The 15,669-nt window shown below is 33.8% G+C and overlaps 1 protein-coding gene across 3 annotated transcripts in view; it reads left to right on the top strand.

The window, feature by feature from the left end:
• Nucleotides 1-264: 264 nt before the first annotated feature.
• Nucleotides 265-15,669, top strand: part of Efr3a (EFR3 homolog A) — a 74,743-nt gene continuing 59,338 nt past the window's right edge. Inside the window, exon 1 of one of the 3 annotated variants that reach the window (XM_015486485.2) lies at nucleotides 265-451. The gene's annotated coding sequence lies outside the window, so the exon portion shown is untranslated. The remainder of the gene's footprint in view (nucleotides 452-15,669) is intronic. The other 2 variants (XM_015486484.2, XM_015486483.2) reach the window with 2 other exon arrangements.

Raw genomic sequence — 15,669 nt, forward strand, 5'->3', positions numbered from 1 at the left:
TGGAAGTGAGGTTGGGGGAGAGCCGCTAGAGGTTATAAAATTATAATAGTCTGAGTGAGGAGCTTTGAACTTGGATGGTGATGGTAGGATAGGATTGCAGTGGACAAATGTGAACACTAATGAGGAAGTAATTGATAAGATTAATTGGATGAAGGGTAGAGGTAGGAGGAGGAGTCAGGATTCACAGGTTTCTGGCTTTCTCCTGTGAGTTAATTGCTCTGGTTTTCTATAAGGATTTTTTGGAGGAGGAGTAGTTTGGGAGAGTTGAGTTGGAAGATGAGTCCATTTTAGGATATGATGAGTGTGTGGTGCCTTATGGGCATTCTGGGTACATTTGTAGGAATAACTGGATAAAATTACCAAAGGATAGGTTGTGAAGAGGCTGAAGACAAATCTTCCAGGAGCATCTTCATTTAAGGTTAGAATGAGACAGGAGACCCAAAGAGAGCAGGTAGGACATTTTTGAAACAAATAGCATTGCCCAAAATGTTTGCATGACAGGGTTGTGCAAAACTCAGATGATCTTCCATTTGTTTTTTTTTTGTGTTTTTTTTTTGTTATTGTTGTTTTTTGTTTGTTTGTTTTTTAGAATTTGAATATTCAAAAATAGCAAGAAAAACAAAAAGTGGGTAGTCTGGTATAGTTTGTTCTGTGCTGTTATAAAAGAGAAAATTTGTGAAATGTTATGGCTCACAGTTTGCTGTATGTATGTACTTATTACTACTTCCTGACTAGGGGAAGAGATTGTCAAATTATACTTGGGTGAGAGGATGTAAACTCTTAATTGTGCAGTTTGCAAGTAGAAGTTAGGGCACCTCCACATATGTAATCTAAAACAAATCATGTAAAACTAACTAAACTGTTAGTGATTTATCCTGCCTATGCTGTCTCGTTTGAGTCTCATTATTGTGAAAGAACTGGATGATTTGCTGGCAGCAGATATAATGTGTATGTGAGGTTACTGGAGATCTGCTTATTTCAAAGAATTAAGGGGCAGTTAGAAACTTACAATCATCAGTGAGCATCACTCCTTCCACAGTGAATGCTACTCTCCTTTCTGTTCCTCTCTGATTGTTACTATGTATTTGCTTGGCATGAAAGTGAATGAATTCTGTTCTCTTTTTTGAGCAACACAGAAATATTAATATTCTTTCCATTGGGTTTCCCATGATATGGTGCAGCAACGTGCTGATGGAAGATTGAAAAATTGTTATAGTCCTTTGTATGCTGGTTCAGAGAACATTAGCAAAGGCTGGGTGTAATTGTGGCTTAGTTGCTGTGTTCTTGCCAAAATGGCAATTGATTCAACCATTCTTAATATTTTTATCTGAAATTACACTGTAATTCAGCACATGAGTACCAGCATAGAAGTGAGAAAATTTTCTATGGATTCTTTTTATTTTGAAGAGTAAAATAAGTTTATTTTTCTAGTTGCCATAATAAACAGAATAGCACAAACATGCAGCTTTCCAAAGATTCTTTCTTTATATATAATGCTACTAAAAATGGGTTTGTGTATTTGTATTACAAGCCATCACTAGTAATGACCCTTACCTTTAAACTTGAGGTAATTTAGCAATTCATTGAATTCCTAAGGTAGCATCAGATTTTAGATTGTGATCCATTTAAAAATATTGATTAGCAAAGATTTGATTGCCTTCTTGGTATATATTGTGATCACTGTGTGTAGTTGGGATAAATTTTTTAAATGTATATATAAAATTTAAAGTATTAGGCTTTTGACTTTGTATGACCTAAAATCTCAAAATGAAATAAATGTTTAGAGTTTCTGTTTCAGTTGGAAGTTTAGGGAGAATATATTAAGTATAGAAACTTGAATATTTAAATTAGTAATAACTTTTTATTGAACTTTCCACTTAGTTAAGTCTGCCAAGCATATCCTGTATTATGTCTTGCTGTCTTCAAACTGTGGATAAATTATTCAAAAATGTATTCTTTTAAGATAACGTAATTAGAATATTACCTTTCATTTCAGTTATTGTTTAACCAGAGAATTTAATCCTCTCAATGCAAATGAAAATCTTTTAACATATGGCATAGATGATGTGGGTGTTGTAGAATCTATAAGAAGAGTTAGTGCTGTTGGTATATTAAATGTATTTCTTCTAAAAATAATTTTGGAAGTTAAAAACACTCCCACAGATTTAACACTTTTTGTTACTCTATGACTAATGAGGAAATCAAAGTTTGTTAAAATTTAAATAATTCAGGAATTGTAAAGTGGTTTTGGATTTTGCCTGAAATAGCTCATATTCTACTTGTGAAATGTCAGAGGACTTATAATTTTAAATAATCCAAACCAGTCTAGTTAGTTTAGAGATCCTAGTCATTGTCGATGATAGATTTGCTGTATTTAATATGGTAACAGTTACTATCTTTTGACTATGGGTTTATTTTCTTAACCTATATTGTCTTTTTTACTTAAGTAGACACAGTGCTTTTGTTAGAGCTCAGCTAAACTGCAGAAAACTCCACTTATATCTATTATTATTAATATTATTCAGGTTTTCTTAGTGGATAATAGAATAGTAGTAGTGTTTTGAACTGTGACCTTAGTATTACAAAAGCATATTGAAGTCACAATAAGGATATTAAAGAAAGAATAGATTTTTAAAAATGGCTTCATTGATACAGTTTTAAAGATTATTTAATCATAACATTAATCTATGTTTTTTAAACATTTATTTTTTAGTTGTAGTGGACATAATACCTTTATTTATTCATTTTTATGTGGTACTGAGGATCGAATCCAGGGCCCCACACTTGCTAGATGAGCGCTCTACCACTGAGCCACATCCTAGTCCTTAATCTATTTTTAAAGTATGGGAATACTTTATTTTTGTTCAACAAAAACTTTAGAAGGTAATTGAGAAGTTTTGGGAAATATAAATTCCCAGATTTATATTTCTTTCCCCCTAGATTTTGATTCAGTAGTCAAAATAAAAGATTCAGAAATTCCAGTTCTTTTAAACCTTCTTGTTAGAGATATTAATCTCTGAATTTTTAAACTATGTGATACATTTTTAAGTTTAAAAACCTGAAAGTATCCCTTACCAGATTCCTATAATTAAATTAAAATTTTTTTTTAATGTGGCAAGGGAGAATTAAATAGACTTTTCCTCTGCATGCTCAAGAAGACTGCCACCTTATCTTTGCAAAATTAAAATGGGTCCTTGGCTTCAAAACTGAAGCTTGCTTAAGGGTATATTTGCTGCTAGAATTTTATGAAAGACTCATAAATATGTCCAGTATTTTCCTTGTTAGTCTTGGGACACTCTTACCCAAGTGTGTCATGCAATTGGAATTCATAGCACACTCTGTAAGGGAAAACTTCTAAGACATCCTAGACCCAGCTGTGGCTGTTATGTTGGGAGTTTACAAGTAACTTCTTGTAGAGGCACTCTTAATAGCCACATTAAGGCTTCTCATTTTTTTCTTTCATATTTTTAGGAAGATTTTAGAGTTCAGAGTAACCTATAATAAGAAAAGAAGATAATTTCTGGAGCTGGTAAGCTTTGTAATGTGACAGTTTCTCAGGTAGTTCTCTAGAATCATACCTGTTTTTTTTAACCTCAGGAGAGTAGATGTTAATAATTGAATAATATTTTGATAGCTGCAAAACATTTTGGCTATGTTGCTTTAGTCTTCAAATTAGTTCATATATTTTTTTTAAGTGCCATCTCTGGAAGGCATTGTAGTACACAAAGTGTTTAGAGCACAAGTTTTTAAATTGATACTTCTAGCTATTGTGACCTAGCACCAATTACTTTTACCTTTCTGACTCTCTATTTTTAAGTATTAGTACCTAACTTATAGGGTGATTCTGAAGATGGAGTAAGATAAAATCTAGAATGTAGTCAACACTAAAACATTTGTTGAAAGCTTTTGGAAAGAATGAGACTGGCAGATGAAGGGTATATTAGGTCCTGTAGCTATTAATGACCTCTAGGTCTTTGGGTTTTTCATTTTGAACTTTGTCCATGAAACCAGAATTTGTGCCTCTGTCAGACACTTGGGTTTATTAATTGATGTGGTACTAGTTTGTCAGGGCTGCCTGTGACAAAATACCACAGCTGAGTGGTAGATAGTAGACATTTATTTGTCTCATAATTCTAGGGGTGAAATCTGAAATCAAGCTGTTGGCAGGACTGGTTCCTTTGAGGATTGTGAGGGAAGGATCTTTTCTAAACCTCTCTCTGACTTGAGATGTCCATCTATCTGTAGTTCTCCTGTGTACGTGTCTGTCTCCAAATACCAGTTGTATTGGATTAGGGCCTGCCTTAATGATCTTACCCTAACTTGATTACCTCTGCAAAGACCTTTTCACCAAATCTGGTCATATTCCATGGCATTAGGAATTAGGAATTCAAGATAACTTTTGTGTATGTGTGTGATGGGGGATATAATTCAACCCACAATAAGTGTATTTGAGATATGAAAGTGGAACTGATTTTTTTGTTGACAATGTTTTAATTTTTTAATCTTGCTCATTTGTAAAACTTGGATGTGAACTGATGGTATAATTACTTTTTCTTTACTAAGACCAGATATTTATTTTTGCTTTGCACCAAACTGTCTCTAAACTCAAGTGAAGCACTTGAAACAAATTGGTAGATTGAGGAAAAATTCCTTATTTCCTTGTTTCAGTTATTTTTGTATTCTATTCTTGGGGTGGGAAAAGAATGCTTCAGGTTGGTTGACTGAAATAGCAAGGAATGAATTAAATTCTCTGGGGGTTGACTTAAAGTCTTTTTGGCATTTGAGTTAATTTCAGGATGGCACATGTCTATTAAATAGAGAGTTTAATGGTCTATGTGTTATATGAAATCTTATTTGCATTAATTTTTTAGAGCTGCCATCACAAGGAACCACAAACTAAGTGGCTTAATACAACAATATTTTCTTCTCACAGTTCTGCAGCCCAGAAATCCTAAATCAAGGTTTGAGTAGCAGCAATGGATTTCACCTTCTAAGGCCCTAGGAAGAACTCTTCCTTATCTAGCTTCTGGTGTTTGTTGGCAGTCTTTTGAGTTCTTTGATTGGCAAGCATCTTCCTTTCTTCAGAATACCCATGTCTTAATAAAAAGTGGTATAGATAACACACAGGACATTTTTCCTGTGTGTCTCCATATTTTTCTTTCTCTGTATACAATAACAGCCATTGAATTTAAGGCCTACCCTAATCCTGTGTGGCTTCATTTTAACTTATTACATTTGCAAATCCCTTACTTGCAAATAAGAGGAACTAGGGCTAGGATTTCAGCTTTTTTTTTTTGGCAACACAACTCAGCCCTTACAGTTGTCCTTTGCTTTTAAAAATCAGCTTTACTTTAACTTCTCTCTTTAATCCTCCAGTTTCCACAAATTGATGTACTTGAGCCTGACAACTCATAACCCTCCCACTTGTTCTGACCGTTTGCCTTGGTTTTCTAGGAATATGATTATGCTCCCCCCTCTTTGTCCTTCTGTTTCAGTAGTTTGTTTCTTGACTTACCAGTTCAGTTTTATAAGAGCTGTTTGAAATTGTTGGACTGTCTATCTCATAACTTAAAAAGAGATTTCATCTCCAGAAGTTTTTGTAACTGGAATTCATATTATCTCACTTTGAATGCATATTATCTGTTCCACTTTTATTCTGTCTGTATAGTCACTTTTTCTTTTACTAACATCAAACCTTCATTTAAGTACTTGAAATATGAGTATTACATTAGAATGAAAAAGTGAGTAAGTATTTGGGGGTTTGTAGGTATGTTCTGAACGAAGCATCTTACAAATGGTTTAATTGAGTATACTATATTAATAATAATGTCTATTCTCAATGTGTGATATAAAAATGTTTTATACTCACAGTCCTTTTAATATGTTCATTTTGCCTTATGTAAACTTCAGTCTTTTCAGTAGCATATACGGGAATATCAGAGTTTTTCTGTTTTTGCTTCTAACAAGTTGGATGTGCTACATTCAGATGTCTTCTCGGAAAGAATACAGGCTCATTATTGTGGGTATAGATTTGAACTGTAAAGGTTCATGTGGTTTTAGTGTAGTGTTTTGTTGACCAGGAATATAAGTAGATTTTCTTGCCAAGTACATAACAAATTAATTTCTGAAGGGAAGTATCAGTGTAAAAAATGAGAAAAAAATGGGAATAAGTTATTAACTAACTGAGTCAGAGCTTCTTATTTTAACTTTCATTTCTGGTGTACAGTGTGAGGAATTGCTTTGCACCAAACTGTCTCTCCAACTTTTGCTGTATCCTTTGACCTATCAAAAAGCAGTGACAGTAGGAATGTGCATGGAGTAGACTTGGAAATAGGTATTGATAATTTAGGCATTGATAATAAGTTTCTTCTTTCTTTGAATAATTAAAATTCAAAACCTAGTGCACATGGATTAGCATTTTTTACTTTTAACTTGCATTCCAAGTCTCTGATACTTTATTGTAATTAGTGTATCTTGCTGAAAGTGTTGCTGTTTCATACAATTCTTCTTGGCTTATTAAATTGTTTCTCATGAACACTGAAGAGCAGTGTACAGTTATTTGTTACCAAAGTAGGACTATTATAGTACAGTATTCATTTCTATATACCCTCTTCAGTAATTTTTTGTCCTTAGGAATAATATTATTAATAATATCTATTAAACTGATTAAAGCTATTTTAATAGAAGTCTGAAAATATGATATTTTTTTTTTAAATTTACTCTTTAGTTGACTTAAGTTAATGCTTTCATTTATTTATTTATTTTAATATTTATTGTTTTTTAGTTTTTCGGCGGACACAACATCTTTGTTTGTATGTGGTGCTAAGGATCGAACCCGGGCCGCACACATGCCAGGCGAGCGCACTACCGCTTGAGCCACATCCCCAGCCCACTAAGTTAATGCTTTTAAATTATTACTTTTGGGAACAGTTGACTTAAACCAGGTTTTAATCAAAAGATCTTTGAAGAGCTGGGTTTGTAACTCAGTGGCAGAGCACTTGCGTCGCATGTGTGAGGCACTGGGTTCGATCCTCAACACCACATAAAAATAAATAAAATAAAGATACTGTGTCCATCTACAACTAAAAAATAAATAAATAAAATCTTTGAACCTTACTTTGTTTGACTCTGCGTTTTCCTTCATAGTTATTGTAGATTATTTTAGATTTTTTTTTTTTTTTTTACCAAGTACTCTTTTTGGTCCTTAGACATTGATTCATAATTGCACTGTTTTCATCATGCTTCTACCCTATTCATATATTTTGTGTTCTTCACATTGATTGCAAAGTTAAGTCCAAATTTACCCATTTGTGCAAGATCTTCAAAAATTTTGAGGATCTGCTCAGCAGGCTTAGGCAGGAGGATCTCTAGTTCAAAGCCAACCTCAGCAACTTAGCAAGGCCACAGACAACTTGTTCTATATGCAATTTGTAGAAATTGAGAGAGGCCAATTGTTTTTGTCGATCCTTATCTATAAATGTAATGAACACTTGTATTCTTTTAGGTCATTAATAAATTTGGTCATTTGTGTTTCGTGGTGTTGGCTGGGCAAGAAGATAAAACAAGTACTTAGAATTGTTTTTCATTATGGGAACCTTAAGATCTGATGTGTTGCCCAGTGAGGTGGTATACACTTGTCATCCCAGCAGCTTTAAGGTGGAGATGGGAGGATCACAACCTCAAAGCCAGCCTCAGCAATTTAGGAAGGCCCTGAGCAACTTAATGAGACCGTGTCACAAAATAAAAAATAGAAAGGATTGGGGATGTGGCTCAGTGGTCATGTGCCCCTGGGTTCAATCACTGATAAAAAAAAAAAAAAAAAAATTGTTTAAGGTACACTAAAATGAAAGCAACTGATACGGAAAGCAACACAAATACACTTTGTGGCTTGTCCCACTTCCTCCTGCATTTTATTCTGCAGTTAGCCAGTTTTGTTAAGGATTGTGTTGATGCTGATTTGCAACCTTACATTTAGCTCTCTTACTGGAAATTGACTTATTTTTATTATTTCAGCAGAAGACAAAAAGAAGTGAGCACATAAGAATAGCTCTAGCTGCATGAATCGACTTGGGAACAAGAACAGATGTAAAACCAAACCACTTGAGCCTGTGAATTCTCAATCTTTTAGAACTTGTTCATCATAGTTTCTCAAATATTACTGACAATAATTCTGCAATTATAATCTTAAAATTGTCTTTTGGCAAAGATATAATATCTAGAATACTTAAAATTTTACCTATGTATTTTATACATGGCACATATACATAAATTTATGTAGTTTATGCAAGGTACTATGGTACCTTGCATGTAGTGGGTACATCATAAACCTGCTTTGATTAGTTGACTGGTGAAGTGGTCAAAATGTTCGATTGTCTTGGAAGAACTCTTCAAAAGTGGAATTTCTGTTACTGTATCTATTATTAGAATAAGACCCAGTCTTCATCCTTTTGGAAGAAACCCTGCTCTTATCATATCTTCAGCAGCAAATGCCAAATGGTGGGGTTTCTGTAGACACTTAATTCTTTTACCCTTCAGTTATTTATTTTAGTAGAATTTTCCTTTTACTTTGGTCTCATTCTAATCAGTCATTTTCTACTTCAAAAATTGCAAAATATAATTTAACTTCTATATTTTAGATAGAAAATTTGCCTTTCTAAAAACTAAGATAGTGATAAAATGTTAGTGGATTCTTATAAGGGATACTTCTTGCTCATTCTTTTTAATAAGAAGCTGTAATTTTGTAAACTCTGTAGTCAGTCTTCCCACATTATCGTAGATAATTTTCAATCTAGTCATTCTGAAATTGACACTTTTATTTTAGGCCAAATATTTGATTCATCTAGTTATTTTAAATTATGTCACTGTAAAATCATGTTTTCATGTTTACTTGCATTGAAAAATATTCTTAATTTCTTTTTTTCTGTTGTTTTCTTATCCTGGAGCATTTTTAGAAGCCCCTATATCACCTATCCATGTGATTGATAGTTGTGCAGAAAAAAGGACCAGATTTGAAAAACCTCCTCTTTTTTCCCCAAACACTATAGTTGTCTTCCTGTTTCTTCAGATGTCTTCTGTTTCATTTCCTCCTTTGAGGTGGATCATTCCTTTAATAATTCTTTCTCTCTTATGCTTGTTCCATAGCAACCTGTTCTGTCATAGTTGTTACAATTCTCTCTGCATGTGATTATCTTCTCTCACCAATTGTGAGTTACTAATGGCCAGAGGATTACGGCCTGTATTTACCCTCCTACACATGAATGTATAGGTGTGTGCAAGTACACATTGAGCATAATGCATATTAAAAGAATAAATGAGATTGAGTCTACATATTTTTCCCAATCAGGTATATTTCTGAGACATCTATATTTGTTGATTTTTAGATAGTAGCAGTCCCTTCTGAGTTTGGAGCTAACTGAAACATAGCTTTACTGCTAGTAAAGCTAGGTTGGAGAATGCATCTTGACTTTTTCCCATCACTAAGCTTTCTAGTATTTTCCTCACAAATCTAGATCTTCCACCAGTATATCTAAGGGGACATTCCAGGTCAGCAAAACAAATACCCAGAATTTTTCAAGGTGCTCATACTGACTCAGACTTCTGTAATTCCGAATTGGTCACGCAAAGAGGCAGACTTCCAGCTGCATGTGTGCTTATCACATAGAAACAGGAAGAGTGAATCACAGAATAAAACTCTGTCAGAGAAACCTTTGAGCATTGTTTTGTTTGTTCATTCCTTCAGTACATTATTCATTCCTTCAGTGCATAGATATTGAGCTTTTACTTTGTACTGTGCCCTGTGTAGGTGCTGCAGATTTGGAGTTTGTCTTAGGGCATGCTCAGTTCCTGTTAGACTCACTAGAAAATAATTTACTCTTCCTCTCGTATACTATAGCAAAGGTCTTCTGTAGGGCAGATAAGGACACTAGTTCTTCCAAACAGTGTAACTCTTTCTCTAATGATGGCATGGGAAATAAAGCCCAAGAACTGTGGTAATTTTAAGGACATGGTAGTATGAAATACAGAAAGGCATTCTAGAGCAATTTTAGGAAAAAGAAAAGTCTGAAAAATCTGCTTGCAATTATTAAAAAAAAAAAAAAAGTGAAAAGTCTGGTCATGTTAATTGGTTTTCCTTCACCCGTAGTCCTTGTCTAGTGTTTTAAAGGCCATTTATGACCCCATCCTGATTTATTTCCAGCATGAGGCTGCAAAGTATTTCTGTATACAAATTGCTTGGAAAAATCTACTTCCCAGGAGAAATGCTGGCAGCATTTGAATTCTAGAAATGTCTGCCACAAATACCAATACATTGTTGCCAGTGTTAGGTCTTTACCATGTCAGCATCTCCTGTGAAGAATTTTCTAAAGGTCCTTGCATTTATCACTTCTGTTACTTATCTGGCATCCTGTATAGTGCTTTATGTAATTCAGCTATTGTGATAATGTAAGATGATCTTATAGGAGCAGTATACTTCATAACTTTTTATCTGTTGCATAACTTAGGTAAGGAGAGTGTCTCAAACACCTGAAGTACATAATAAGGCAAGCCCTAGACTTACTTCTTTAAATTGTTATACAAAAGTCTAGTTCTCTAGAGCAGTGTCTCTGAAACTCAGATGAGCACAAGGGTGGCGGCATGGGGAGGAGGGTGATGCTGATATTTAGAAATAGGTATCCCAGTGTCCTACCCCAGGGATTGATTCAGAAGGTCCAGGTTGGGTCAGGAAAACATGCACTTTTAAAAGTGTTTCGGGAGATTCTTCAGGCTACCCTGAGAGTCCTGGTAGTATAGAGACAGACTGCAGAGGTGACATTTAACATAAGAAAATAAATAAAAACTGTACAAATAGTAGTCTCTTAAGGATGTTGATTTTATTAGGGAGTTGGAAGTGATGGTAATTATTTCTTGTAGATGTGTTAATGTTAACAATATGACAGAAAAATCCACATAGTTAGGTCTATGTAATTCTACTAAGAGACTGAGGATTAGTGCAGTCATTTGTCTTTATGATGATTTTGTTTGTATCTTTTATTTTTATCAGAGGAATACTTACATTTTCTCTAATACTCATTTTTTTCTCTAACACTCATTTTTCTTACAATCTTAGGAATCACTTTTATGAGTTAATTGCACATTACCTATTTGCTTAGCTAGTACCTTGAATGTAGTAGACATTTTGTAGAACATTTTAATCACCAACATTCAGGTAATTAACTTATAAAAATTATTGCATTATTTGACATATTATGATTTTACGTATATACCAGAAATATTAAAGTTAGGTAAATGCATAGTTTTTTATTTTGTTTTAAAATGTTTTTAAAAACCAGGTTTCTTTCTTTCCCAGGTTTATATGTTTACCTTATTTTATCTGCTTTGGTTGGATTGTAGCTGCTTTTTCCTCATTTTTTAGTTGTAACTGTGAAAATTTGAGTGTATTAGATGCTTTTTAAAATGTCTGAATATTCAAAGAGAGTAAGTAGAATAATCTAGGTCTTGGTTTGCCTGGGAGAGTCAAAGTTTATGCCACTGCTGCTGCCATAATTAATAATACCACCCTCAGTTCCTCTCAAGATGCTAGATTATGTTAACACCTTTAGACCTTGAGACCATCTAAATCAGTCATTTGCAAATTCATTGCTTCCCTTTCTTGCTTGTTCATAGGGGCATATCAGGAGTTTCACACCCCATCTTTTGTTGTGTTATTAATGGCTCATATTTTGTAGACCTTCAATTTTGGCTATCCAATAAGTAGCACGAGTAAAATCTTGATTTTTGATAAGAATTTTTATGATTTGTATGTGTGATTTTTAATTTAGTTGTATATTTGAACTAGAAGCTTTTGGCTATTTCAAGAAATGTTGTTCTTTTAAAATGGATTTGAAATGGTTGAAAATTATTGGACCATTAACTTATGTCTACTCATCCATATAATAAAAATAGTTTTCAAAAGGCATATAACATTATTTTGTAGTGATAGATGATAATTTGTTTAGGTTACTTAATAAGAGTCTTTTGCAGGAAATATGCAATTTATAAACAAACTAAGGAAAAAGTCGTAAGTTGGTTTGTTGTTTGTTTTCTATCAAATTAAACTGTCACTACATGTTGAATATCTATTTTATTTTTAAAGTAAAAGATTGCTATATTTTTGGGTAGCTTTACTATTTTGTATATTTGCCAAGGTTAAATCTGAGAAGTTGAAGTTAATTCCTGTAGAAAGTGCTGAAGGTATCAATTTATTGAAATATACTCCAGAGATGGCTGGAGTTTGCCAACTTTGCCTAAGTGGATGTTATATATCCTTTTAAAGATTAAGGGATTTAAAACAATATTTTAAAAATTTTTGTCAGTATTTTTGTTAATTTTAGTAGGATTCTTAAAAACATGCTGGTTGGTGTTTAGTATTTTACTTTGTAAGTTTTGTTATAAATTCTGTGGAGTCTGATTTGCTTGTCTCTTGCCTTCCTGTTTTTCTCCCTTTAAATCATGATTCCTAAAGCTCTTTCTAATCTCTGTCATGGATCATTACATAGTCAATCCTCTCCCTCTGAAAAGTAACATCACTAGAGTGGTTTGGATTAAAGAGGAAAGTCACTGCTTACATATTGTCTTCAAAAACAATCACATACACAAAAAACATTAACTTTTCTTGTAATTTTGGCATTATTCTACTACTGGCATTACTATTTCAGTTTTCTTAATTTATATATGACAGTGGAATGCATTACAATGCATTACAATTCTTATTACACATACATATAGAACACAATTTTTCATATCTCTGATTGCATACAAAGTATATTCACACCAATTTGTGTCTTCATATATGTATTTTGGATAATAATGATCATCATGTTCCACCATCATTTCTGACCCCATCCTCTTCCCTTCTCCTCCAATCCCTCTGCCCTACCTAGAGTTCATCTATTCCTCCCGTGCTCCCCCCTCCCTTTCCCACTATGTATCAGCCTCCTTATATCAAAGAAAACATTTGGCATTTAATTCTGCATCATCTGGTTACTTACCTTCAGAGATTGGGACACAGGAGTGGTGTACTCTCCTTGCCAAGACTCTGCTGCCTGAGCACATTTAAAGACGGTCTGTGATGTGCATTGTCAAAGGATATGGTCTTAGAAATAGAATGGACTACGTGCAGCGTACTGTGGTGCTGGGTTGGAGTGCTTTTCTTTCCTGGTTACAGATCTGGTTTCTGTGTCATTCACTGGATTGCTTCTCATTTGTGTGTGGACTAAGTCAGCATCAGCTGAAGTGAATAGGAATTATATTTTACAGTTTTAATGTCTGTATCAAGTTTTTTCCAAATGATGATTGCAGAAAGTTTTTCAAATGAAATTTTTCAGAATATTACCTCTAAAAGCCAGAATTATCCTGTATTTTATTGCTCTTGTCTTTGAGTAACTCTATTGAGCAATATTTAAAATTTTTTCAGATAAGCATGATGGTACACAGTAATGTTAAAACTAGGTATAAATCGGTAAGTTGACTCCTTTTAAGTAGGAGGTATCTAGTATCTAATACTTTCTTATTAAAAATTCAGTGCTAGGAAAAATATCTGAATATAGATGAATCATAAGTTGACTCTTAAAAAAGCTTTTTTTTTTTTTTAAATACAGATAGTATCTCAGAATAGTTTGGGGAAATGTACAGAGTATTGTTTGTTATATCTAGTGTAGAGCAAACTATTGCAGAGCAAGAGGAAGGCCATCCTCTAAACAGAATTGGAGTTTTAATTCCATTTATTGCTTTGTTGTCCTCTTTTCCATAGGTTTATGTGTCTGGGAATTAAAAAAAAAAGAAGTAGTGAAATTGAGAATGAAAGGAGAGAGGGTGTATATTACGTGTGGAAGGAATCATGTAATAAAATACTCCTCTAATGGATTAAAATCCTTTTAAAAGGAGCACTTTCCTGAAGATAAGAGTCTATTTTCTTCCCTTTCCTTTGACTCCATATCTTTTAAGTCACCATACTTTTCTCATACTTCTTTTGGAACACTTCCCTTGTTTCTTTCAATGCTCTGGGTCCCTAGGTATGTGTTTTTATTTTTCTGTGGGCTATCCTTCTTGGTGATGCTCACGTTGTTCCAGTTCACAATGCTCCTGCTTTGCTGTACCAGATTTGTACTTGTAATCCTGTTCTGCTTGTTTTTCAGAGGAGCCCTGAGCATTCTACTCTATGTCCTTGTTCCTAACAAAGTCGCTCTTCACTTGAGTTCTGTATGTTCTTCTTTGGTGGTGTGATCATTTGACTTTGGAAATCTTTTTTCCCCAAATTTCCAAATTTTGTTTTATAACTTAATTTTTAAACCTGTGTCAAGTATTAGTTGCCATTTTGATTCCCATAGTTTTTGGCAGTGTTCTTAACAATTGTTGGTATAGAAAGAATACCCATGTCATAAGCTCTTTGTGTGTGTGTGTGCATGTCCGTGTGTGTGTATAAAACGTCCTAGTGTTTGGAAAGGGAATATGTGAATAGAGCTGTTTTATTGCTAAGTGTTTTTGATTGTCTGAAGTGAACATCTTGTTCTGTCACTAAGTGAACGAGTGACTTGACTTTCAATTTTAACCTTGAAGGGAATATGAGAGGATACACTTTGAAAGTTTTTGGACACCACAGAACTACAATTCTTGAAGTTATGAATTTTAAAAGTCTTCCTGTACAAAGGTCTGTCTCTTTTCACTTTGATTGCAGGAGGCCTCTACTAGGTCTAAAAATAAAACATGAATTGTTAAACATGATTCAGTTGACATTGTCATCTGTTTGCTCAAGAAATTATATTGTTCTGGCATTTATTGAGTGCTTCATGATCAGTGATGAGCTTTATAGTTATTTGATTTTTGTAGCACATAGCTATAAACATTAAATTCATTTTATGTATCCGTGAACTTTGTGTGTTTGTTTAAGGAAAGGAACAGTTTTGTAAATCTCTGGTAGATACCAGACATGCACAACAGCATTTAAAGTATGTGGGCTTTGCATCTGAGGGACTTACTATGGTGATACAAACAAGCATATGAATAAATGCAATAAATGGTTATAGGTGCAATAATGGAAATATATGGTGAAGACATAAAGAACCAAAATCCAGTAATCCATTCCCATTTAAAAGTATGAAATTTGAAGACTTCTGTGTCACTGAATTTCCACTGTATTACATGTAAAAATTAAATAAGATAATATAATTGCTACATAGAAGGTGTGGATGCTGTTTGTTTTCTTCTTTTAGAGATGAAACAAACCTAACCAAAGTTATATAGTCAGTTTCCAAAATAGAATCTGAGCATGCTTCAACTCCAGTGATAGTGCTGCCAACAGCATTTTTGTTTTGGAGCATAGCTTTATCCTAGGTACCCAGTAGCATGGTAGCATTTAAGCAATGGGATTTTCCTCTTCTCTTATTAAGTCAGATTGCTCCTGAACCTATTATACTACTAGAATATGCAGCCTGCCACTTTTTTGGTCATAATTTCCCTTTCCATCTGTGCCCAAGTTCTGTTTACCCACTGTAGTCATCTTGCATAAGCCTTCCTGCCTCTTCTCCTGATATATCTTTGCCAGGGGTTCATCTTCCACATGCTGTGGGGAAAGAATAATTGCTTTCTCTTTTTATATGCTAAAATTAAATTTAAAGGAAAATTTACATTGCTTAG

This window comes from Marmota marmota, unplaced genomic scaffold (assembly GCF_001458135.2).
Source record: "Marmota marmota marmota unplaced genomic scaffold, marMar, whole genome shotgun sequence".
NCBI lineage: Eukaryota > Metazoa > Chordata > Mammalia > Rodentia > Sciuridae > Marmota > Marmota marmota.